This window comes from Entelurus aequoreus, linkage group LG02, assembly GCF_033978785.1.
Source record: "Entelurus aequoreus isolate RoL-2023_Sb linkage group LG02, RoL_Eaeq_v1.1, whole genome shotgun sequence".
Taxonomy (NCBI): domain Eukaryota; kingdom Metazoa; phylum Chordata; class Actinopteri; order Syngnathiformes; family Syngnathidae; genus Entelurus; species Entelurus aequoreus.
In genome coordinates, this window is record NC_084732.1 from 47,495,103 (window position 1) to 47,519,627 (window position 24,525).

A 24,525-nucleotide genomic window follows, 5' to 3' on the forward strand; every position below is an offset into this window, starting at 1 on the left:
CTATAAAGCAATCTAAAACTCATCCAAAAAACTCCATCAATGTTTCATATACATGCTAAAAGAATATGTTCAATGTAGTAACAGACACATTTACAATAATATTTAACATTTACGTATTTTGCTCATACGGCGGCATATTCATTTTACAGACTCATCACAATGTTCGCTTTTCCCTTCAACAACAATTGATTGATTGATTGCTTGAAACTTTTATTAGTAGATTGCACAGTACAGTACATATTCCGTACAATTGACCACTAAATGGTAACACCCGAATAAGTTTTTTAACTTGTTTAAGTCAGGGTCCATGTTAATCAATTCATGGTAAACAACACTACTAATCATGACGGACTTCATGAGAGACAACAAAGACGACTTTGTGACAAATGATTATCCAGAACCTTCTACTTTTGAGCCTGAATATACGTTTTTCTACAAGTTTTAGAAGCTGTGTGCGAAACAGATGCAGCTTTAGTGAAACACTAAGCGTCATCATGTAGCAGTATTGCCTAGTGGTAAACAAGAAATACAAACTACGAACATAATACAACAATCACTTACTGTACAATGTCTGCTTTCACTGGGATGCAGACTGACGGGAGATCTTCATATCTTCACATTTAGATGAAGAATTAATCATAATCTTCATGCAGTTTAACAAAAAAAAGTGCAGCAAACGAGCGTCTATTTGTGTCTTTCTCGCAATCTGCGGGTATAAATTGGAGGTCAAAGTTAACCAACTTGGTTAATATTCAGGTAACAACATTTAAATGACATATTGATGGCGGTTTTGTTGAGGACTTTATGGGCGGTATAGTGTACTCCCATTAGCTGCACCATTAGCCACCTCGTACTTGCCGTATTTTACGAATTAGAATGCATAAATAAAATACAATAGTATGTGTTCTTGTCTTTGATAGAGATTGTGAATGATAGGCAAACTTTAAAAAAAAAAGTGCAGTTCCTCTTTAAATATAGCAAATGCTGGTACTCACTAACGTCTCTTAAGAGTGTGTTCCTATTTTTTTCTTTTGTACAAGGAACTAAACAATAATAGTAAGCCATTTCTTTCATTTTAGTACAAAACACGCATCAAATTAGATTGAAGTTGATTTAAAAAACAAAATCATAAATAAAAATAACATTGTAAAAAACGTTTCACATGAATAAAAAAGTGTAAAACAAATTGTAATTGGGGGCAGTGTGGTGGGGGAACTCAAAATAAAATTCTGCTTAGGGCCCCAATTAAGCCTGCTGTGCATTTGTCTCATGAAAGCCAATTTAAGTTTAACTTCTAATTGTGACAAATAAAGAAATATATTTGTTAAATCTGCTCTCCTAAACCACTATTGGTAACACATGGTTGCCGTTTGTGGTGTTGTTATATGTTGTTGTCTGTCAAATGATGAATTTTTAAAATGTGATGTATCCAATTTTTGAATCCCTGGAAATTCAATCAAAATAAATAAATTACTTTTAATATCAATCCTAAAAATACCCCAACATTTGACACACATGCAAGTTGATGGCCAATATGTCATACAGGAAAAAAAAAGTTATGTTTTACTTGAATATACATCATTTATTTGATCGAAACCACGCAACAGATGTATCTAAAGTGTTGTAAAGGCTTATTTTAAAGCACAATTTACCAGTGAGCACAACAAATTGAGTCCCCTCACACATTTTTGCAGTGACGTATGCAATGACCTGATCACTAACCGTGATGTGTGTTGAAAAACTGCAACTATACATGATTACTCCAATACTTTTTGTGAATAATTACATGAGTTAATGCATTAAATTTGACAGCCTTATTTTTACAAACATACTGTGCTTTAATAGTATTCAAATAATTTGTTAAAATATCAATCTGTCCATCCATCTTCTCACGCTGAGTTTAGGTCGGATCATGGGGGCAGCAGCCTAAGCAGAGAAGCCCAGACTATTTGTTGATGTATTTATTTATATTTTGATTTAAGTTATTGTTATATGGAACTCAAATCTGTGACATTTGCAGTTCAAAGTCACAGTTATAGTGCTTGTAACATTCAAAACAATTAGGTATTCCTTTCCAAAGGCATTGTGAGAGAGATTAAGAGAGAGAGAGTTTTCCTCATTTTAAGGCTGTTTTAGCCGCCGCAAAGTGCAAGAAAATCATTTTTGGATCCGATATGTTTATAAATAAATATTATGAACAAAACATTCCAGGATGTGTCCAAAGTTTAAACGTTGGTTGCGTTGGGGCTGCCACCTTCTTTTCACCATCGCAACATTGAAATGTTGGCTTTCTTCTCAGTGACATTGAAATGGAGGGATTTTGTTTATCCTCGCCTTTTGTTTATTTAACATTTTGCTCAGCGGGGGAGTTTCAGATAGATTGTTTTCAAGACAGTCCCTGCAGACAGCGAGCAAACACTCTACAGCTTCATCAAACACAACTATCTTCAACTTTCCCCCTCTGCCGCATGCAGGGAAATATGAGTGAGAGGAGCATGGTAATGGAATATGATTGTAAACCATTGTCATAATTTTATGTCTGTCTCTCTTACGGTTGTTTTTTAGAAGGTTTTTTTTTCCCCTAGCTCAGGAAAGAAACTCATTGATGGTTAAAAACATTCTCATGTGGCGAACATTTGTGAGAATGATGCTAGATTTTTTTCCCCCTCTAAGAAGGCATCAAGACATGAAATCTAACCTGAAGTTAAAACAATTCCAGTGAGTCAAGAAGTTCAGCCTTGCACAAAATGGCTTGTAAGTTGATTTCTTTCTAAGTTTAATTCCAGCTTGGGACCAACATTCATTTTTTCAGTCAAAATTCCATTGTCAGGAATAGTGTTGTTTTTTTTTACTGTCAGCACTGGCTGCAAAGGGTCAGTGAGCTCTGTGGAGAGCGCAGATAAATAAAAAATCCCCAACACAAACGGCCACCGTGTCATTATCCCTCCAAACAACCCATCATTTTCCTTCTATCCATTCTTCCACCATCTTTCTCTCTGTTGAAAGTGCAGGCTTGATTAATATTTTCCACTGTTCTGTAACCATGGCAATAAGGTCACTGCATATGATACTTAATTGAATCTTCCTGGTGCTTTTGTGTGCATCTCCTGTGTCCGGACAATATATATATATATATATATATATATATATATATATATATATATATATATATATATATATATATATATATATATATATATATATATATATATATATATATATATATATATATAAAATCTTCCACTGATGACTCCAACCCACGTTCCCCACTCCACTCCCCTCCATCTTCCCTTTCATTTGTGCCCCATGAATTTATTCATTTGTTTCCGCTTTCTTGTACGTCCTTTCTTCCCTAGGCCTAGTCTTCCTTGTCCTGTCACACTATTTTACTCTTTTTTATTTTTTCCACTGTTATTGTTCTCTTGCATGCTCTGTCCCCTCCCCGTGTCAGTGCCATAAGCCAAATTCCGCTTTATTTAAATGTGTCTTGTGTTTGTACATGCTTGCTGGACCAACACTTGAACTACATATTGATGTTTAATCTCCAAGTAATGCACACTGCATTTTCTCACCGAAAAGCATTTGCATACTCAAATTAGTCTCTGGCACAATCATTGCATGTAATACAAATGACACTGATGACTCAAGTGGCCAAGCAAAAGTCCGTCAGAAAAGCCCAAGGTCCTCTTAGAGCAGGTGTTCTGATGAATGATTAGCAAAGCAGGGTCCTCTTAGATGTGTCTCCTCTTCACAGGGCGCATGGGCCAACACGTAAACATATGCTCAAGCGTCTTTGTTCAGGCAAGTATAAAAGATAATCCTGCACGACAAGAGGGCGTCTACGTTTGCAGGGAGGAAACCGTGGAGTGGGTGAAGAGCAGAGGGTTATGGATATGGTTTTAGTTTACCATACATACGGTTACAAAGAGGTACGTCGCATATTTACAGTTTCACTCGTCCGAAAAGGAGTAGGAAGAAGCAGAACCTATTTATTCCTACCCATTTCATAGCAATTGTTCACTTCCTGTACTTAATCTGTAACGTAAACAAACAAATGCATTATAAATATAGTTTACATGAATATATAGTTATTATTAATAAGTTGTGATTCACAAGATGAAGTTAAAGTTACATTTGAGCGTTTTAGCAAGTAAGATACAGTAGGACCTCAATTTAATAGTTAATTTGGTTCTATTGGTAACACTTTTGTATGGGGAACATATTCACCATTAATTAGTTGCTTATTAAAGTAACAAAGACTTAATTTAGAGTTATTTGGACACTAGGGGAACATATAAGGGTTAGGGTTAAGGTTAGGGTTAATAATAAGCAATAATTCTGAGGTTATTGAGGGAAGACTCTTAGTTAATGGCTTACTGGTTGTATGATAAGGCCATGCAGGATAAGGCATTAATAAGTACTTAATAATGACTCATTAAGGGCCAATATGTTACTACTTTGCATGTTAATAAGCAACTAATTAATGGTGAATATGTGTTCCCCATACTAAAGTGTTACCGAGTTTTTAACTCAAAACACAAATCAATGTCGCCCACTGGAAAAAAAAACTAAATCAATTCAGTTGGTGCTTGTTCCCCCAAAACAATTACAATTTTAACATGAAACATGCCTTTTAAAAAGAAAAACAAACTTTTCGATAAGAAGAACTGTATGAAAAACTATACAATAGAATGTATAGTACACATAACTACATATGTTTGTTTAAATAATGTAATAATAATGTACCTTGGAAAGTAGACTTCTACGGTGTCTCCCTCCATCGTCTTCTCCATCAAACACACCATCAGCAGCTTCTTAACATTTTCATGGATAAATGTCCGTTGATTAGAACATAATTGGCTGGCGTTAGACTCATTCTTCTTCAGTATGGCGTAGACTAGCAGTGATACACTCAAACTGCTTCACCAAGCCGGCAACACAGTCGCTATTTTTTTTTGTTGACAATTTCTGTCTTTATTTCAATGACTATCACCCTCTACTTCTTCTCAGCACTGTCCTTCACACTCACTTTCTTTTTTCCAAACGTTGGAAAAACAGCGCTATGCTGATCTCTAGCTATAAGCTAAACGTAGCGAGTAAGACCCAATGTTTTGGTCGGATCTTGCGGGATTGACTGCGACATGTGCTACACCAACTAATGGCGGAGATGCTAGCAACGCAAATATTTGCCTGCAACTTAAAGCATAACAAATAGCTGAGAGACAGCTCTTATCTTTCAAGTTGGGGCACTCTTACAACACCAGTTTAGTCCAACATTGTGTTTTGAAGTTGTGACCTGAAAACGGGCTGCGAATACGATCTTCGATTATTTTGCATTCCAAAACAATGATGACGCATTAATGCTTTCAATGCAAACGGCATCTTTAAAATAATTTCAATGGTACACAAAAAGGAGTAACCCTGAATGACTCAAACGGTCGACAGTATGATTAGGTTTTTTAAGTGTGGCACAGTTAGTCCCTGTTCTGAGAATATAATACGTGTTCCCTCATGTACTCTCCATAAAATAATTTACGATTTTTGAAGCATAATTTGTGGAACTGTTTACTTATTCTCTGTTGTAACTAAACATGTATTCATTTTGACTTAGAACAAAACTAACAACAGCTTAGCTTAGCTATGAAAAATATGTTTTTCTTGTTTTCCTAGCTATTCTGCCTAACAATTTGACAACCCCTGCGCCACAGGACCAGTCAGGACACCTATGAGCTATGCCGCCCCAAGCTCGGTTGGTAGAGTGGCCGTGCCAGAAACTTGAGGGTTCCAGGTTCGATTCCCGCTTCCACCATCCTAGTCACTGCCGTTGTGTCCTTGGGCAAGACACTTGACCCACCTGCTCCCAGTGCCACCCACACTGGTTTAAAAATGTAACTTAGATATTGGGTTTCCCTATGTAAAGCGCTTTGAGTCACTAGAGAAAAGTGCTATATAAATATAATTCCCTTCACTTCACTTCACTATCGTGATGGGGTTTGCTCGATCATCAGTGCTAGTACTGTTCATACACAACCCTTTGACATATAATGTGACAATGCTTAATTCAAGACATTAAATCATATGCCTTTGGATTTTAGCATGCTTATGTGTTTACTTACAGTACCTTCTAATGTATTTGTTTGCATTTTTGGAAGGCATTTAGTTATTGGACATCCAACACATACAGTAATTACTCCCAAAATAATTACCAGTGATTTTAAGGGGGCCACATATACCTTATGGCCACTTTAAATATGTATAAATGTCCATATTTACTGTCCAACATAGTTTCATCATTTAAATAAATACGCTATTTGGCACATGGAAAGTCATTTTTCTGAAAGGTCAAATTTGTAAATGTTAGTCTAATGTATAGGAAGCCATTTTTGCTCTGATAACATTGTGACAGTGATCTCAAGGCAATCATTACACTCAAATAAAACTGAGTGGTATGCGGAACGAGACAAGAGGGGAACAAAAAATAAAATTAAATTATACATCAGTTCTGACATGTTTGCCATAAAAAAAACATTAGCAGTTAGCTACAATTTGAAGAGACGGTCTACCAATAATATCAGTCTGAAAATGGGACAGGTTTGTTGCTGTCTTTAAATCATCAGGGACTCCATATTGCTGAAAAGCAGGCAGGTATAGGAAATGCATTAAGGCTTGATGTTAATGGGTGTGGCGGGAGCTTTGGGACACCCAGGGGCACATCGCTCACATCTCACTGGGTCACATGCTCCACACAGCCACCTCTGACCAACCCCTCTTTTACAAGCACCACATCAACACAAATATTGCATTAACTTTGTTTTGCTTCTGTGGATGTTTACATTCACTTACTGGCCACAACATTAGGTATGAGACCCAATACAAGAACTGTTTAAAATGTTCAAACTATATAAAAACGCAATCAAATTTAATGCATTAACTTGTGTGATTAATGACCAATAAAATCACAATAATCATGTATCAACGCAGATTAATCACACAATTTATTTTGAGCGCACATCATTCTTTACCATACCTTTACCGGTTTAGGTTGTTATATGATCAGTGATCAGGTCAAAAGTGTTATCAATTTGATTGAAAAATAAATCGTTTGACATCATTATATATATATATATATATATATATATATATATATATATATATATATATATATATATATATATATATATATATATATATATATATATATATTAATATATATATTAGTATATCTATATATATACTGTATATATACAGCGGTGGTGTGCTGTCAGGGCCAGCAAGGCCTTCTCTGCTGGCCTAACATAACCAAAAATAATGATCATATTTAAAGATTAAATTAATTTTAAATTTACTTTCCCTAAATACCTAAAAATATTCATATCTCCTTCATGTCATATTATGCTCCTTCCAGTGCTGTTGTGTTTATGTTTTATCCAATCAGAATTCAACTGGCTTATGTTGCCATGCTGTACAAAATATGCATGGGGCCTTCAGAATCAACAATGTGCGTGTATGTGTCTGTTCACTTACAGTGCACAGACACATACTGTTGATAGACAATTGCGATAGCCAATCAGATCACGAGTTGTTGTCAGTAAGGCCTTCTAGCTGGCCTACGTTGAACGTGACATTTACGCGTCGTGTGATTGGATACTCACTTGGGAGTCCCAAGTGGGTATCCAATCACAAGTTGCGAAAACAGGAAGTGCCACCGGAGCCATACGAACCATGAAAGCCACAGAAAACACAAAGAAGGAGAGCAAAATATTGATTAGGTGGCAGATATATATTTGCAAGGCCATTTTCAAGAAGGATAGTTAAGAGACACTAGATCTTCTGAAACGAGGTCGGCCGACACCGGAAGCTATCCCGGCGGTGAAATGGTTTGCCCGCCACTTTCACACGAAATCAACTGACTACTACCAACTACCGACTACGACCGGTACCAATGGCTTATACTTGGCTTGTGTCGAATGGGTGCTACAAATTGTGAGTTCAAATATTTTATTTCTTAATTGTTTCCTGTTTCATTTGTTTTTATACAATTATTTTAATTTCGACAGTACCACATAAGATATGTTTTGATTGCTGAAGCGGGTTTATTGAATGTTAAATGCGCCGAAAAATAGACCGTTTTGTACACTGTTGATGGGATTCAATGGCCATCAGTGTGCAAGTGTGTTTCTGTATAGTATATCCAGCCATGTCCATGTGGTGACATTAATTACGGTATTTTGAGAGGTGAAGTCGGACTAAATAGGACATCACTGAAGGCCTATGTGAGAAACGCACCGCCTGCCACTGATTCAAGATTCAAGATTCAAGATTTAAGATTGTTTATTGTCATATGCACAGTTAAACAGACAGTTTGCCATACAATGAAAATCTTACTTTGCTAGTACACCCTTCAACAGTCACACGGTACTTAGCTAAAATAAAAATAAAAATGTTTATACAAGGCACAGTAAGTAACATTATAATAATAATAATAATACATTTTATTTATATAGCGCTTTTCTAAAAACTCAAAGGCACTTTACATAGTATAAAATCATAAAATCAGTACACACAGGACAGTTGAAAAGCAGTGGAGGCAGGACAAATTACACATAACATGGGACAAACATGAGAGGACATTACAAGACACAACATATGAATCATATATTAAAAGCAGTTTTGAAGAGGTGAGTTTTGAGATGTGATTTGAATGATGGAAGGTCTGTACAGTCACGGATGTGTTTGGGGAGAGAGTTCCAGAGGGTGGGAGCAGCGATGGAGAAGGCCCTGTCACCCCAGGTCCGGTGCTTGGTTCTGATAGGTGGGGATAGGAGGTTGGCGTCGGAGGAGCGGAGGCTGCGGGAAGGGGTGTGGCGGTGGAGCATGTTGGTGAGGTAGCAGGGGGCCTGGTTGTGGAGGGCTTTGTGGGTGAGGAGGAGGATTTTAAAATGGATACGATAAGGGACGGGGAGCCAGTGGAGCTTCTGAAGGACTGGGGTGATGTGGTCGCGGGAGCGGGTGTGGGTGAGCAGGCGGGCGGCAGAGTTTTGAATGTATTGAAGTTTATTGAGGACTTTGGAAGATGAACCGTAGAGGATGCTATTGCAGTAGTCGAGTCTGGAGGTGATGAAAGCATGGATCAAGGTTTCGGCGGCAGAGAAGGAGAGTGATGGACGGAGACGGGCAATATTTTTTAGAAAAAAAACATTACATTATTGCACATTCTGATTGACAGTCAACAGTATAAATATGGAGGTGACCTTGGGTCACAGCAGCAGTTAAAAGTGTCTTTAGTGATCAAATGTGAAAAGTGTCTACAGTGATGGTTCACAGTTCGGGGGTGGTCATGGTGGCTGTCTTTTGTTCAAAAAGATACAAGTAAAACGGGGGGGGGGCATTCACAAGCCTTTTGGCCTGTGGGTAGAAACTGTTTGTCAGTCTCGTAGTCCTGGATTTTAGGCTCCTGTATCGTCTGCCTGATGGTAGGAGGCTGAAGAGACTGTGCTGGGGGTGTGTACGGTCCTTTATGATGTTGTGTGCTCTCCTGGTGGCCCTGGTAGAGTACGTGTCCTGTAGTGAGGGGAAGGCTGCTCCTGATATGTACCGCACAGTTTTAATCACTCGCTGGAGTGCCTTCCTGTCCTTAGCAGCTTAGTTTCCATACCAGACCCTGATTGAGCTGGTAAAGACACTCTCAACCGTACTTCTATAGAAGTTGCTGAGAATTTTGGGTGGCATGCCAAATTTTCTCAGCCTTCTTAGGAAGTACAGTCGCTGCTGGGCTTTCTTTATTGTTTTTGGGTGTTGTGATCCCAGGTGAGGTCCTCGCTGATGTGGGTCCCAAGGAATTTAAAGGTTTTCACTCTGTCCACCTCTGTCCCCCCTATGTGCAAAGGTGTGTACGGTGCACTCCTTTTCTGTAGGTCAATAATAATCTCCTTGGTCTTGTCTGTGTTCAAGGAGAAATTATTATCCTGACACCAGGCCACCAGTTCCGCTACCTCCCTTTTGTACGCTGCCTCAGCTCCCCCGGTGATCAGTCCGACGACCGTAGTATCATCTGCAAACTTGATGATACTGGTGTTGTTCTGGGAGGCCACACAGTCGTGTGTGAAGAGGGTGTACAATAGGGGACTCAGCACGCAGCCTTGGGGGGTCCCAGTGCTTAGAACCTTTGTGCCTGATGTCTGGTTGCCGACTCTGACTGACTGGGGCCGGTTTGTGAGAAAGTTCAGGACCCAGTCACAGAGAGCCTGTGTCAAACCAACAGTGAGGAGTTTAGCAGTGAGTTTTTGTGGGATGACCGTGTTAAAAGCAGAGCTGTATTCGATGAATAATAGCTTGGCATAGGTGTCCTTGCCCTCTAAGTGGGTGAGGGTGGTGTGGATGACGGTGTTGACTGCATCCTCAGTGGACCGGTTCTGCCGGTAGGCAAACTGTAGAGGGTCCAGTGTGTCTGGGATGGTCTTCTTGATGTGTGACATGAATATCCTCTCGAAGCACTTCATCACTATTGGGGTGAGTGCAACAGGGCGATAGTCATTCAGACAGGTCACAGTGTTTTTCTTTGGCAGGGGCACGATGGTGGTGGTCTTGAAGCAGGTGGGCATAACAGCTTGTGCTAGTGACAAGTTGTATATGTCAGCAAGTACATCAGCCAGCTCTGATGAACCGTATATACATACATACAGTACATAGCAGTGGCAGGCCGTGCGTTTCCCACCTAGGCCTTCAGTGATGTCCAACTTCAATGATTTCCTCTCAAAATACCATAACTGATGTCACCACATGATCATTGCTGAAGAAATACTATACAGCAGGGGTCCCCAACCTTTTTGTAGCTGGGGACCGGTCAACGCTTGAAAATTTGTCCCACGGACAAATTTTATTTATTTTTTCATAAAGAAATACAATCATGTGTGCTTACGAACTGTATCTCTGCAGACTGTATTGATCCATATTGATATATAATGTATATATTGTGTTTTTTATGTTGATTTAATTAAAAATAAAAAAAATATATAATTATTTATTTATTTATCTTTTTTTTTTTATTTCTTGCGCGGCCCGATACCAATCGGTCCGCGGACCGGCACCGGGCCATGGCCCGGTGGTTGGGGACCACTGCTATACAGAATCACATTTACACCCTACTGGTCATTGAATCACATCAACAGTATACAAAACGGGTTATTTTCTGGCGCATTTAAAAATTAATTAAAAGGTATCAGCAATTAAAACAAATAACATCAATTTCTCTGCTTGGCTTATGCAACTTCCGATCAATAAAGTTTGATTCAAAGTTCACACTTCTCAAATATACCTGTATATTAACTGCCCTGACCACATGATGGCGACAAATATACATGTAACAATGTTAATTAAATGACAAGCATGACGCACTTTAACAGCAAGAGTTTCCAACTTTTAGTTGTAACAGAACAGCCACTATCAACAACTTGTGATCTGATTGGCTATCGCAACGTCTCTCAACTCTATTTGTTCTCAAATTCATCCGCTAACGGTCCCAGTGAGTATCCAATCACAGGACGCGTAAATGTCACGTTCAATGTGAGGCCATCAAGAAGGTCTTACTGACAACATCTCGTGATCTGATTGGCTATCGCAACTGTCTATCAACTGTATGTCCCCGATCACTTACAGTGCATAGACACCCGCACTGTTGATCTTGAAAGCGTCTGGCAGATTTGGTACAGCATGGCAACATGAGCTAGCTGAATTCTCATTGTATACAAACTAAAACCAAAAACAACAGCACTGGAAGGAGCACAATATGACATGAAGAGAATATGAATATGTTTAGATATTTAGGGAAAGTAAATTAAAAAATAATTTGATCTTTAATTATGATCTTGATTTCTGGTTACGTTAGGCCAGCAGAGAAGGCCTTGCTGGCCCTGACGGCACACCACTGGTACATAGTCACAACAACAAATGATTGCATTTATCATGTATGGGGTCTTTCTGTGTGGAGTTTGCATGTTGATTGGCAACACTAAATTGGCCCTAGTGTGTGAATGTGAGTGTGAATGTTGTCTGTCTATCTGTGTTGGCCCTGCGATGAGGTGGCGACTTGTCCAGGATACCCCACCTACCGCCCGAATGCAGCTGAGATAGGCTCCCGTGACCCCAAAAGGGACAAGCGGTAGAAGATGGATAGATAGATGTATGAACGCAGATTATTCACCCTATTTATTAAGAAAACCTCTTTGATGCATTGTATTTCTATTATGACGGTATTAATAACCAAACTAAGCATCTCCTTTATAAACGTGACTTGGATCTTAATAGAAGTGTTTCTAACCAGTTCATACTGTGAGCAACCTTTATATATGTGGGCATATAAACATATAACAGGTAAAAACTATTTCAATGAAATTATATTAAAATGTCATTCACCTCTCAACTCAAAATACTCGACCACCAACCTCCTGCAGTGAGCAATACATTCAAGTATTTTATTTGCAAACCGGCTCACTTTTAAATGCATGCAAACATCATTCAAATAAGTCCTCAATACAGTATACACACAGCCCTAGATGCACACATGCTCATTTTAATTCACTGGCAATCCCTTCCTCCCAAGTGGGGCATTTGTCTACAATCAAACTAAGTGCTGCATAAGAATGGACCTATTAATGAGCGGAGCACGCACACGGCACGGGGCACGCTTCTTTTCTCCCTCCACGTTGAATATGAAAGCGCGTGGAGGCTTTAGGATGCCCATCTGCTCCACACACATGTCGCCCCATTGCTACAATGTGCTCGCGTAACAGGCAGCCTTTGTAGCAACAAGTGTGCGCAGATTTCCACGCTTACCAGTTCCCTTCACTTGGCAGCGTGCCTGCTAAACTGCCCACCCCCTTATCAGAAAGAGACTTGATTGTGCCAGGGGGAGAGCACGGGGAGTAGACACGGGGCGAGGGCAAGGAGGGGGGTTTGATTTACATACTGCAGCTTAGGCAACACTCATCTGATTCTAAACAGCTCCGAAGCAATTAAGGGTCATTAGTCCTTTTGTTTTGTCTCGTGGCGGCGTGTTACACTGACAGCATCTGGGGCACAGTGACCCCTGTGGGGATTGCCTGTGGGAATGTCGGCCTTGTACAGCGTGTCACTCCCACCCCACCCCCCTTCCGCGTCTTTCATGGTTGCCACTCTGCCACTGACACAGTCTGCATGCAAACACTCAGGACCAGGCTGGCAGTTTGGCAAACACCCAGCATTTGGAGTGTGCAGCTGCTTGTAACCAAATCCAGTCTGCTTATACTAATTAACCTCATCAGCTTCTTCTAAATGAGATACTTTGCGGTATTCAATTAAACATTCATAGCATTGTACAACAAAGTGGCGGGTGTGCTTATCTAAATGTCATGGAAGAGTATGTGGAAAAAAAACAACTACTTAAGACAAATGTACTTTACATACTTAGATATTTGCATACATTGACTTAATTTGTGTCTGTACACCACAACGATAAGTTAGCGGGAAGGAAACCCTTCATGATCTGGCAACTTCTTTTTGTTGAAGTGCCTGGTTTGTGGGTCACGGGGCAAAGCCACCTGTGAGCACACCTGGTACTCATTTTCTCATGACTACTTAAGCTTTTCAGTGCCTTCCCTCGGCGCCAGTAGATTCCTGATGGTTCACACTTCTAGTCGTGTACTTCTCCTCTGCTTTGGCTCCACTCACGCTTCTCGTTCCCTGTGGCTCAGACGAGCCTTTGCCGTGTAGTCTTAAGTGTTACTTCGCCACACCTTCTGTGTGCGATTTCTGTTTCTCCACATCTTAAGTGTGCATCCTTAGTAATTTTAGACAAAGCTAAAGCTAATCAAAGATCGACCAATGCCGAGCACCCACGTGGGATTGATGGCAACTTTCAATTTTTAAAATAATTTTTGAAAAATCAATTTTGTTGTAGTTAATTTTGTGGCGAGTTTGGTCCGTTTTACAAAAAAAATAAAGCCACAAATAATATGGGATATTAACTTCGCTGAATGTGTACTTTTTTTTTTTTTTCTCAAAAAAACTGCCAACATGGAGAGGACTTTAAAGGGGTGCCTTGAGGAGAGCTTCAGTTCTGTAAAACACCAGTTTGGACCCCAGCATTCCGTGTTTGCTAGCAACGTTCAAATTTCAATGTAAGGATCTGCCAACAGAGGACTCTAGTGTTTTTAGCAACTTGCTGCAAAAATGTTTGTCTTCCAAGTTTTGAACCTAACTCGAGGGCTGGAATGGTGTCATTCCCGAGCAGGATTTGGCCCCCGGACCGCCAGTTGAATAGCCCTGCTTTAGAAAATGCATGCGATCAAACAGCCGCTCTAAATAAGATTTAATACAATCAGATAACATCGCCTCAAGGACAATTGTGCATCTGTGGCTACGAAAGTAGCTTACCACCACCAGGTGTGAATGAATGATGGGTTTTTAACATGTAAAGCGACTTTTGGTACTTAGAAAAGCGCTATATAAATCCCAGGTATTATCTGTAATGAAGGCTGGAATGTATCCTGCAATATGTTTGTTTGTACCTTTCATTACCCACGAGTGTTCAGCACCCGTGTCAGTGTGTAAAGGCTTCCAAAGCTGCAAAAAGACTCAAAGATATGGAATGAAATGTGAATGTTGTCCATTTGTGTGCCTGGAAGACCCTCCACACCGGGTATAGAAAAACACTTACTGTTAATGTAAATAGCAAGGCGGCATAAATCAGGCGCCTGTGCGCAGCCCGGGAGAATATCGTGTAATAGTTATTGCAAAATGAAGTGGCATTGGGATCAATATCTCACTATATCTCACTCTGGCGTAATGGCACCGAGGGAAGCTGGAGGCCAAGGGAGTCCGGTCCCTCCACCTTACCATGGGCCAATAAATCTGCCTGACCTGCAGCCTGCTTATTAAAGTGCATACACAATCGGCAGCAGCCATCCGAAAATACAAGCTTACTTACTGACCTGGAGTCGAGGGAAATGGATGTCTCTACCTTGTCTTAGGGTAAGGGTTAAAGACTGAAGCTTATGCATTTTTGCATTTTTGTTTGTTTAGCATTCCAATACAACACTTTCATGCTTGGAATACAATTGGTTACCGAGTATCTGGTAGTAAATCAAATCAAATCAAATCAACTTTATTTATAAAGCACATTTAAAATTTACCACAGGGGTAGCCAAAGTGCTGTACAATGGGCAGGTTAAAAATAATACGAGAACCGAGCAAACACAACACAACACAAACAGAACACGATAAAAAATAAATAAATAAAATATAAAAACATAAAAACATAAAAACAGGTTCACAGCAGGTGTATTATGGGGCGCCATTGCAGGATGGATATCACTCAGTGTTAAAAGCCATGGAATAAAAGTATGTTTTTAAGAGAGATTTAAAAACAGGAAGAGAGGAGGCTTGTCTAACACTCAGAGGTAGGTCGTTCCAGAGCTTGGGAGCAGCAGCAGCGAAAGCTCTGTCACCTCTAAGCTTCAGCCTTGTGTCCGGGACCGTCAGTAGCAGCTGATCGGTTGATCTTAGGGATCGGGTGGGGCAGGAAGGCTGAAGGAGGTCAGAGAGATATGTTGGCGCGAGGTTGTTTAGACATTTAAAAACAAATAAAAGGAGTTTAAAATTGATTCTGTAACGCACAGGGAGCCAGTGAAGGGACGCTAATATAGGGGTGATGTGCTCACGTCTGCGGGTCTGTGTTAGCAGACGAGCAGCAGAGTTCTGCACGAGCTGCAGGCGGGCGAGGGAGGCCTGGCTAATGCCTACATACAGGGCATTGCAGTAGTCTAAACGAGTCGAGATAAAGGCGTGGATTAATTTCTCGAGATCATGTCCTGATAGAAGCGGTTTCACTTTCGCTATTTGGCGTAATTGATCAAAGCTTTTTTGTACGACGCTGCTGATTTGTTTTTCGAATTTAAAATCTGAGTCGAACTTTACCCCCAGGTTTGTGACACAGGTTATACATAGTGAAAAAGTGCAAATAAAATAAAATTGTACAATTAAATTACTCACATTTGGCAGTATGATGTACAGTGATATGCCCAGTCGTGTGCAAAGATATGACGTGGTTATTTGGTATTTAAAGGCAACATGATGATTTTAATCCGTGTTTAAAACATTTCATTGTGGTCTAGATCAGTGGTCCCCAACCAGCGGGCCACGGCCCGGTACCGGTCCGTGGATCGATGGGTACCAGGCCGCACAAGAAAAAAAAGAAAAAAGAAAAAAAAAAATATATTTTTTATTTTCATTTTTTATTTTTATTAAATCAATATTAAAGAACACAAAATACACTTACAATTATTGCACCAACCCAAAAAACCTCCCTCCCCCATTTACACTCATTACAAAAAGGTTGGGGACCACTGGTCTAGATAATATGTATTGGTTAGGCTTTGGTGAAAATTTTGCTCCACAGTCATATTTCTAACCTGTTGTTTGAGTCTGTCTGCAAGATGTTCGTTTGGGGGAGGCTTTCCCAGATTGCAAATGAAACCACGTCCCACCCACTCCAAAAGTATCATAATATATCTTTTGAAAATGTACACTGTTAGAAATATATCTTGAAGATAAACAGTAGCAAATAAACTTTATAAACATTGTATAGATTTACTCGGTCACAACATTGAATACACCCGCACACTGATTGATACAGAGCTGCATTACAAAAAAACAGTTTTGAGCAGCATTTAAGTCACTGCATGTCGCACGTCTGTGTTATTATCCACATGCTAATATTAAATGAAAAAACATTTGTTTTCCTCCCTTTTGTTGTATTTCCTCAAACCAAGACTTGATGTTCCCGTCTTTTTACGTCACAGTTTAGCGGCTAATCCAGTTTCGTACTGGTCGATCTTGACAAAATAGTCCCGTGTAAAATGTCTTAAAAATAAATAAACAAGTATTTATTTTAGAGCCATCAAAGCAAGTGTGTGTGTGGGGGGGGGCATTAGATGAGAATAAATAACACAGAAGTTCCAGGCAGAAACCTTTCCCACTCTGGAGCCCGTTCTAAAAAACTCTTGTTTCAGACCACGGAGAACGGCGTTTACAAGAGGATAGGCTGAAACGATACATTTCTTAACTGTTTCCATCTAAATATGTTACTGTGTGTACAGGCCATGAGTCTCACAGCCTGTGAAACAAAGGGGGAGGAGTTCTGTGTACTGCATACTAGAAATTCCCTAATGGAGATTCGCCAATCTGTGACGTCACTCAGTACGCGCCCATACACTAAATTAGTCCAATTTCAAAAAATAGTTTGGCTCTAAATGAGCCTCCTACAATCCATGGGAACACCTTAATCCAATCGTGTTCCTTTTTTGAAAAGTAGGACTAACACACCTGGATTATGCGATTGGAAACCTGGGGCCGTACTTATCAAGCTTCTTAGAATTACTCCTAAGAAGTCTGCTAAGAGTTGACTTAAGAGTAAATAAATTATTCGCTGAAAGCTGCAATTAAAAGTTAGTTATCAAGCGTCTTACTCACACTTTCAGCGAAGTGTAGGACTGAATCTTAAGTGTCACACTCAGAGCTGAATTACGACATTACTATGTGCCGTAAACGGAATTTTAGGTGACGTCATTTCTGTGTCCATAGAAATGACCAATCACAGAAGGGAATCCGTTGTCTAAGAATAAAGAAATATCTTGGAAATATTTAAGTGGACAATGGGAGTGTATATTTTGACAATAAACTACAAAATAATACAAAACAAACTAGTCCCCGCCGGCACTCACGCTACCGCTCCCTCTCTTCTATCGCCCACACACTCACTGACGTCACTCACCTCACGGCCACACACATACGCTACTGTCATAACATTTTCTTTCCAATTTATTAATTAGGCAACTAATTTGAAACTGGTGTGGGTGGCTCTATATATACTAGCCCACTGCAGACACATGCAGAAATCAACAAGGAATCTAAAAGTATTAAATCTGTGACAAAAATAATATCCGCTCTGTCTAAACGATACCGTTTGATCAGCTGCTCGTCATCAAAAAAAACAAAACATTGTTCCGTTCCCTGAACGTTCGCGCACGTCTCTCTCGCCTCAGTGCCATCCCCTGCTGGCAACTCCTAACCACTTAAGACACCTCTGAAGGTCTCTTAAATATCGTGGAGAGTAGGAGTGATTCTTAGACTTAAGAACGTTGATAAAAAGCTTGTATTCTTAAGTTTGAGAGTAGGACTACATTTCGCAAATTCTCAGGACTTAAGTGTAAAATGGCACTCTAAGAAGCTCGATAAGTACGGCCCCTGATCTCTCGAGGGGGTTTTTATGTACCGCGCATGCGCCAGTCTCAAAGAGCGAGATACAACCCAGAAGCAGATACCTTTAAATAAAAATGTAGCAATAATTCTGATGAAGAGGATACTTTTTATTTGCTTCACAAATTAAAATAACAGAACAATTTGAAGTGCTTTGATGGTAAAAGAAAAGAAACAGATTTATTTAAGAAGATATCTTGGAAGATGTAGAATCCCAGCTTAATTTGAACTCCCGAACAAAATACAAATGATATGAAAGATAATGAAGCAAGTACTGTATATTAAAGGCGAATAATAAAGCGTACACAAACCTCTTCATGCTGCATTTGTGCATTCCAAACCGATTAACTTTCCGCACAATTGGCAAGATAGTCCAGAACAATAGCAACCTTCTTCTGGAACAGTATCAGACGGTCTTTTCCTTGATGCTACTAGCAATATTGGTAGTAGCATCATGTTTGTAGCGCAATCTAGGATCATTTCTTGATGCTGTCTGCTATTTAACATCAGCATAGCCATTAGAGTCATAATGTTTAAAATCTGTGCCAATATTACAGCGGACATCACTTGAAACAAGGTGTGAGGATCCACAGATGGCTAGTGTGACGTTATAGATCAACCAGAAAAGGCATTAATTTAACCGTGCTAAATTGAAATAAGCGCCCCCCAGTGTACAGGAGGCACATGGCGGATGACCAATAGTTGCATTAGAGCAGGGGTCTCAAACAAGCGGCCCGCGGGCCAATCGCGGCCCGCGTTATTAGACGTTATTTTGCGGCCCGCACCTTAATATGAAAATGTAATGTTAGTGAACAAATACCCATAATCCCATGCAGCCCTAACTATTCTGGGCTACAATATACACCCCTTCCCTACCACCAAACCCAGCCCCGCCCCGAGTTAGGGCTGCAAGGTGTTCTGGGTATTTGTTCTGTTGTGTTTATGTTGTGTTACGGTGCGGATGTTCTCCCGAAATGTGTTTGTCATTCTTGTTTGGTGTGGGTTCACCCTCAGTGTGACCTGTATGGCTGTTGATCAAGTATGTCTTGCATTCACTTACGTGTGTCTGCAGAAGCCTCATACAACATGTGACTGGGCCGGCACGCTGATTGTATGGTGAAAAAGCAGACGCGACGACAGGTTGTAGAGGACGCTTAAGGCAGTGCCATCACGGCACGCCCTTAATATTGTTGTCTGGGTGAAAATCGGGAGAAATTCGGGAGAACAGTTGCCCCGGGAGATTGTCGGGAGGGGCACTGAAATTCAGGAGTTTCCCGAAAAAATCGGGAGGGTTGGCAATTATGTTGCTAGGGCGGGAAAGCCATTCAAAGAAGGTGAATTCATGAAAAAGTGCATGTTAGATTTTGTTAAGAAATCTTTTCTTGCGGCCCAGCCTCACCCAGTTTCTGCATCCAGTGGCCCCCAGGTAAATTGAGTTTGAGACCCCTGCATTAGAGAGTGTGCATGGACACTTGGACTTCACACGTAGATGTGAAAATACAAAAAAAACTAACTGTTGGAGAAATCAGACTAATTTAGTGAGTGGAAACGCAGTGACTGACTCCCACCGTTAAAAAAAGACTGCTAAACACAGCTTTCAGAGACATCCAAAACTGTATGCAAGCTCAGGCCCAAATGCATGGACCTTATGAAATTCACCATAGGTCCCCTTAAATGTAAAATTCTACCCATGCTAATTATTTGTGTACACATATACTTAGATATGTAAAAACAGTATAGTGCGTGCTACCATGAATATGCAGTGTTGGCTCTGCGTGTGTGTGTTTGTTGTTTGTTTGTTGTCCTTCAGGGAGCATTCCCAGAGTTCAACAGTTGCACGGCTGTGGGGAGGAAACTATTTCACAGGCATGTTGTCCTGCTCTGGATGCTCCACTGCCTTCCTTCCAACAGAAGTGGGGCAAACAGTGTGTGTGATGCAGGCCCGGCCCTAACCAATCTGGCGCCCTAGGCAAGATTTTAGGTGGTGCCCCCCCACATCGGCAGTGAAGTGTATATACTCACAAGAAACCGAATAGCTTTGTCTTTGACCTTTTTTTTTACTTAAAGAAAGCAAATTAACAATCAGAATAGTTAACAAGATTAAAAAAATATGGATAAATAAATGAATACAAAAAATAAAAAATGAATATATGAAATACAATATTTTTTACATACATAAACACAAAATAAAACGTGTAAACAAGTTGCATAAAATAAATTAAAAATACAATATAAATAAGGCACTGCAGAAAACAAGATATCAAACCAGTATGACTTTAACTATATTACAAAAAAAGGGGATCCTACAGAGTTCTCTATTCGTGCTTTTTAATATTGCATTAACTAGAATGACTTACAAATGACTGTACACCAGGGAGTACTGTAATTACCTAACGTTACATTATTATTTTCCATAACAATTTAGCCCCCTCCACAATATTAACCCGACGTTAAAACAGAACTAGCTATTTATTGATTAGCAATTGCCGAATCATGTAACATTAGATTAATGCTAAAAAAGCCAGGTTACTATCACATTCTGTAACAGACAAATAATTTCATGTAGGCTAACGTTACCTACCTGCTACCTCTGTCTTTTTCTCGTTTCGCCTCTTCTTTTCTCTTTTTTTCTTCCCTGGGCACCTGACAGTTTTGGCCGTTTTGACATCTTGTGTTGATTTTTTTATGTGGTGACGTCCAAAAAGAGTCATGACACGGGAAGGGAGGGGGCGCACCGTGCCGGGGGAGGGGGGGGGGGGGGCGTAATGTTGTAACAAATAATATTTCTATTAAATAGGCTTCACTTTGCATTTTAATTAACGTGAGATTATTTTATGTATTTAGAAATAATAGTACCAACTTTTTTTTTTTTTTTTTTTCCTCCAACATTTGTGGCACTGGCGTGGCACCCCCTGATGGATGGCGCCCTTAGCATTTGCCTATACGGCCTATGCCACGGGCCGGCCCTGGTGTGATGGGTGTGTGGAGTCCTTTCTGACATCAGGAGGGGGATATTTCAGTGGTGCAATGAAGGCTGCTCCCGACAACCTCCTGTGCAGCCTTTACTATCCTTTGTAGAGCGGACCACAATATTTGACGACCCTCAAAATAATACGTTTTTGTAAAACTATTTTTGAAGACAAACTCGATGGCAAAAAAGACAAAACTAATACAAACTTACTTTTAGAATTTTGTTTTCATTACCAGTTAAAGAGATTGAAATAGAACATCAACACTATGGAACGGTAAACCATATTGTTAAGATCTCTACAAACCCTCCTGTCAGTCTCCTGTAAGTGATCAGTTTGTGGGCCACAATATTCCTTTCGGTGTACTTTTTCTATAATTGTATTATAATTTTTTATGTCTTTCTCACGTAATGTATCGATTTGTAATGTACCATTATAACTCCCCCGCAGTGGTTTTCTTACTCACCAAATCGTTGAGACACCTTTTGGGGCAGCTTTCTGTTATGTGGTAGTATCTTCCATCGTCACTGGTATATGTGAGTGACAGGAAGAAAAGCCCTGAATCACCGGTACAACTATGTACTATAGGCCGCAACACAGGGGGGCCCCTACGGGCTTTCGTAAAATTTCGGGGAAAAAATTCTGCCTTTTAAAAATGCAATTTATAAAAAATAAATAAAATAAAAAAAGATGCCATAAAAGTTAATATAATATTAATATAGTCCTGAAAGTAAAAAAATAGGGTTACCAGAATCAAATTGAGAATGTCTAAAACTAACTACATCCCCTATCCAAAATGCAAAATAGTTCATCCCATCTGGAGAGAGGAAACCCAAACGTGTATGTGAACGACTCATGCCGTCGTGTGGGTTTTCAGGTCCGCTTCTCTCTGGCTCCCGCCTCTCTCTCCGTCTCTCGCTGCATGCGTGGCTGCTGGCTCTCCAACTCTCTCCCTGCCTCTCTCGGCTGTCACGCTTTTATACACAGAGAGGGGATTAATAGATTGTGCCCAGCTGCGCGATCCACGCACCTGTAGTCCATTTAGACGCGGGTCCGCCGGCCACGCCTCCTCGCCGCCATCTTGGAGCGGGCTCCGGCGTGCCCTGCCTCGTTGTCGATCCGCCGCCCCGCCTCCCCACAGTGTAACACTACAATCAACACAGAGGTCATTACGTCATCAATGCTCACCTTTAAGCATTCACACCCGCACCCACATTTTAGAACAATGATGAGATGATAGAAGAAAGGTAAAACTATGATACATCTATTTGTGGCAGCACAGGAGAGAAATATGAAAAGTTTCACTTTTGTATCACATTGCCCTTAACTGTGGTGCGTTCAAAGACCCACAATTAAAGTTAGAAACAGAGATGTCACTAGTTTTTAAAGACAAGGGGAGACTTAACCCCAGGGAGAGCACTAATAATAATAGTAAAACTATAACAATAAGGATGTATTCAATTAAGTAAAGGAAAACTTTACATATTTATGATCATATTTAAGTGAATAATGACAAGTTATATGAATATTCAAAATCATATTCTGGCCATTTTATATTGACTTTGGAAGCATTTTTTTTTCTAGAAAATATATCGATATTTTTTTAAAAACAAAAACACATTATTCATGGGTTTATCTAGCTTCATCCTATATGTTAATACCATCTTTAAAAAGTCGAAGACCTAAATAAACGTGTATATGCATTTTAAAAAGATGTTTTCAACCAAATTGCAATAATTCGTTTTTAGTGCATGTAGACATACCAAGTATGGGGTATAAGGCGGTGACGTTGTGTTTAGGGTGGAATGGGTGGCCCTTTAGGAGTCTTGTGTATGGGGGCCCAGAATTTGGTGCTGCACCTGCCTATGAGTGCTGTAAAACACTCCTGGTCACTGATTGTTCAAGCAGATCTGTCATTACGGCTACATTGTACCATCTGAGGAGATACAATGATGAAAACAAACACAACCTGACTTTTCCTGTTGTTGTATGGGTTGTGGTTTTATAGTACACAGTCTCCACTTGTTTAAGTGTATTCATCAGACTGTAACACACAACACTTCCAGTGTAAGGGTTTCAGATTCCTTAGCTGTAAATCCTTCACCCGAATTAAACCATAACGTAATACTCAGTGAAAAAATCTGCAATGTCGTCTGCAATTATTTATCCAATAACAAATGAAAGAAAAACTGATATATTTTGAAGGTTGTGGTTTCAAGGTTTAAAATAGTGTTAATTGAGACATTATTAGGACTGCATTGCTGACACTAGTTGATGAAAGAAGTGTAAAGTATAAAGAAAACTATGTGCTCTCTCCGCTTTGGCCTGAGCCCATGTAAATAAATATTGAGATCTATGAGATGCAGAATCAAATGATACTCTACAAAGGCGTAGTTATGATTTTATTTATTTTCTGTGCCTTTTCTGTATTTTACGCATGTTATTGCTGTCCTTTTTTTCTCCCCTCTGGTTACAAACTAACTTTATAATAAACAGCAGGAAGCCTGCAGACTGAGTGTACTGCAAAAATAATAATATAATGATATTGGCTCTGAGTGATTTGCTTGATTATTCAGGTTTTATCCATCCTTAAGATTGTTGCAAGCTATAGTTCAGCTTTGGGGCATATGTTATTGGCCAGTAAGGCGGATGTTGGCAAAAAGTTATGCATTGGAATGGTAGGAAAGTAGAATGAGCGGGGAGACTTGTGGCTCACAGTTTTTTCTTCTTGCATACAGTTAGGATATGAGAGTCAAGCCTGCTTGTAGACAATGATGCACTTGTCTTATGTTTTGCAGGCAAAGGACTGTGAAAGAAGCGCGTCTTCTGCTTCACAGTTGGTAAGTACTTTCTTTTTATTCTTCTAGTTCACAACTGTGTGTAGGAACTGCGGTTTTTCCTCTGCAAAGAGTTGAAGAAAGTAAGGTTTAGATAAATGCTGTTTTAGCCATATCCTAAAGTAATTGATAAAGTTTATTTAATCTCTTGTCTATGGTATTACAAAAAAATGCTTTTAATAGAGATGCCGATAAATGCTTTAAAATGTAATATCGGAAATGATCTGTATCGGTTTCAACCTCTCAATATTCCCGGGAGACTCCCGAATTTCAGTACCCCTCCCGAAAATCTCCCGGGGCAACCATTCTCCCGAATTTCTCACGATTTCCACCCGGACAACAATATTGGGGGAGTGCCTTGAAGGCACTGCCTCTACAGCCTGTCGCCACATCCGCTTTTCCTCCATACAAACAGCATGCCGGCCCAG

General features: G+C 39.9%; 1 protein-coding gene across 1 annotated transcript in view; it reads left to right on the forward strand.

Moving 5' to 3' along the window:
• Window positions 1-24,525, forward strand: part of zfhx3b (zinc finger homeobox 3b) — a 450,580-nt gene that overhangs the window by 17,349 nt on the left and 408,706 nt on the right. The window contains exon 2 of the mRNA XM_062028101.1: window positions 24,059-24,100. The gene's annotated coding sequence lies outside the window, so the exon portion shown is untranslated. The remainder of the gene's footprint in view (window positions 1-24,058; window positions 24,101-24,525) is intronic.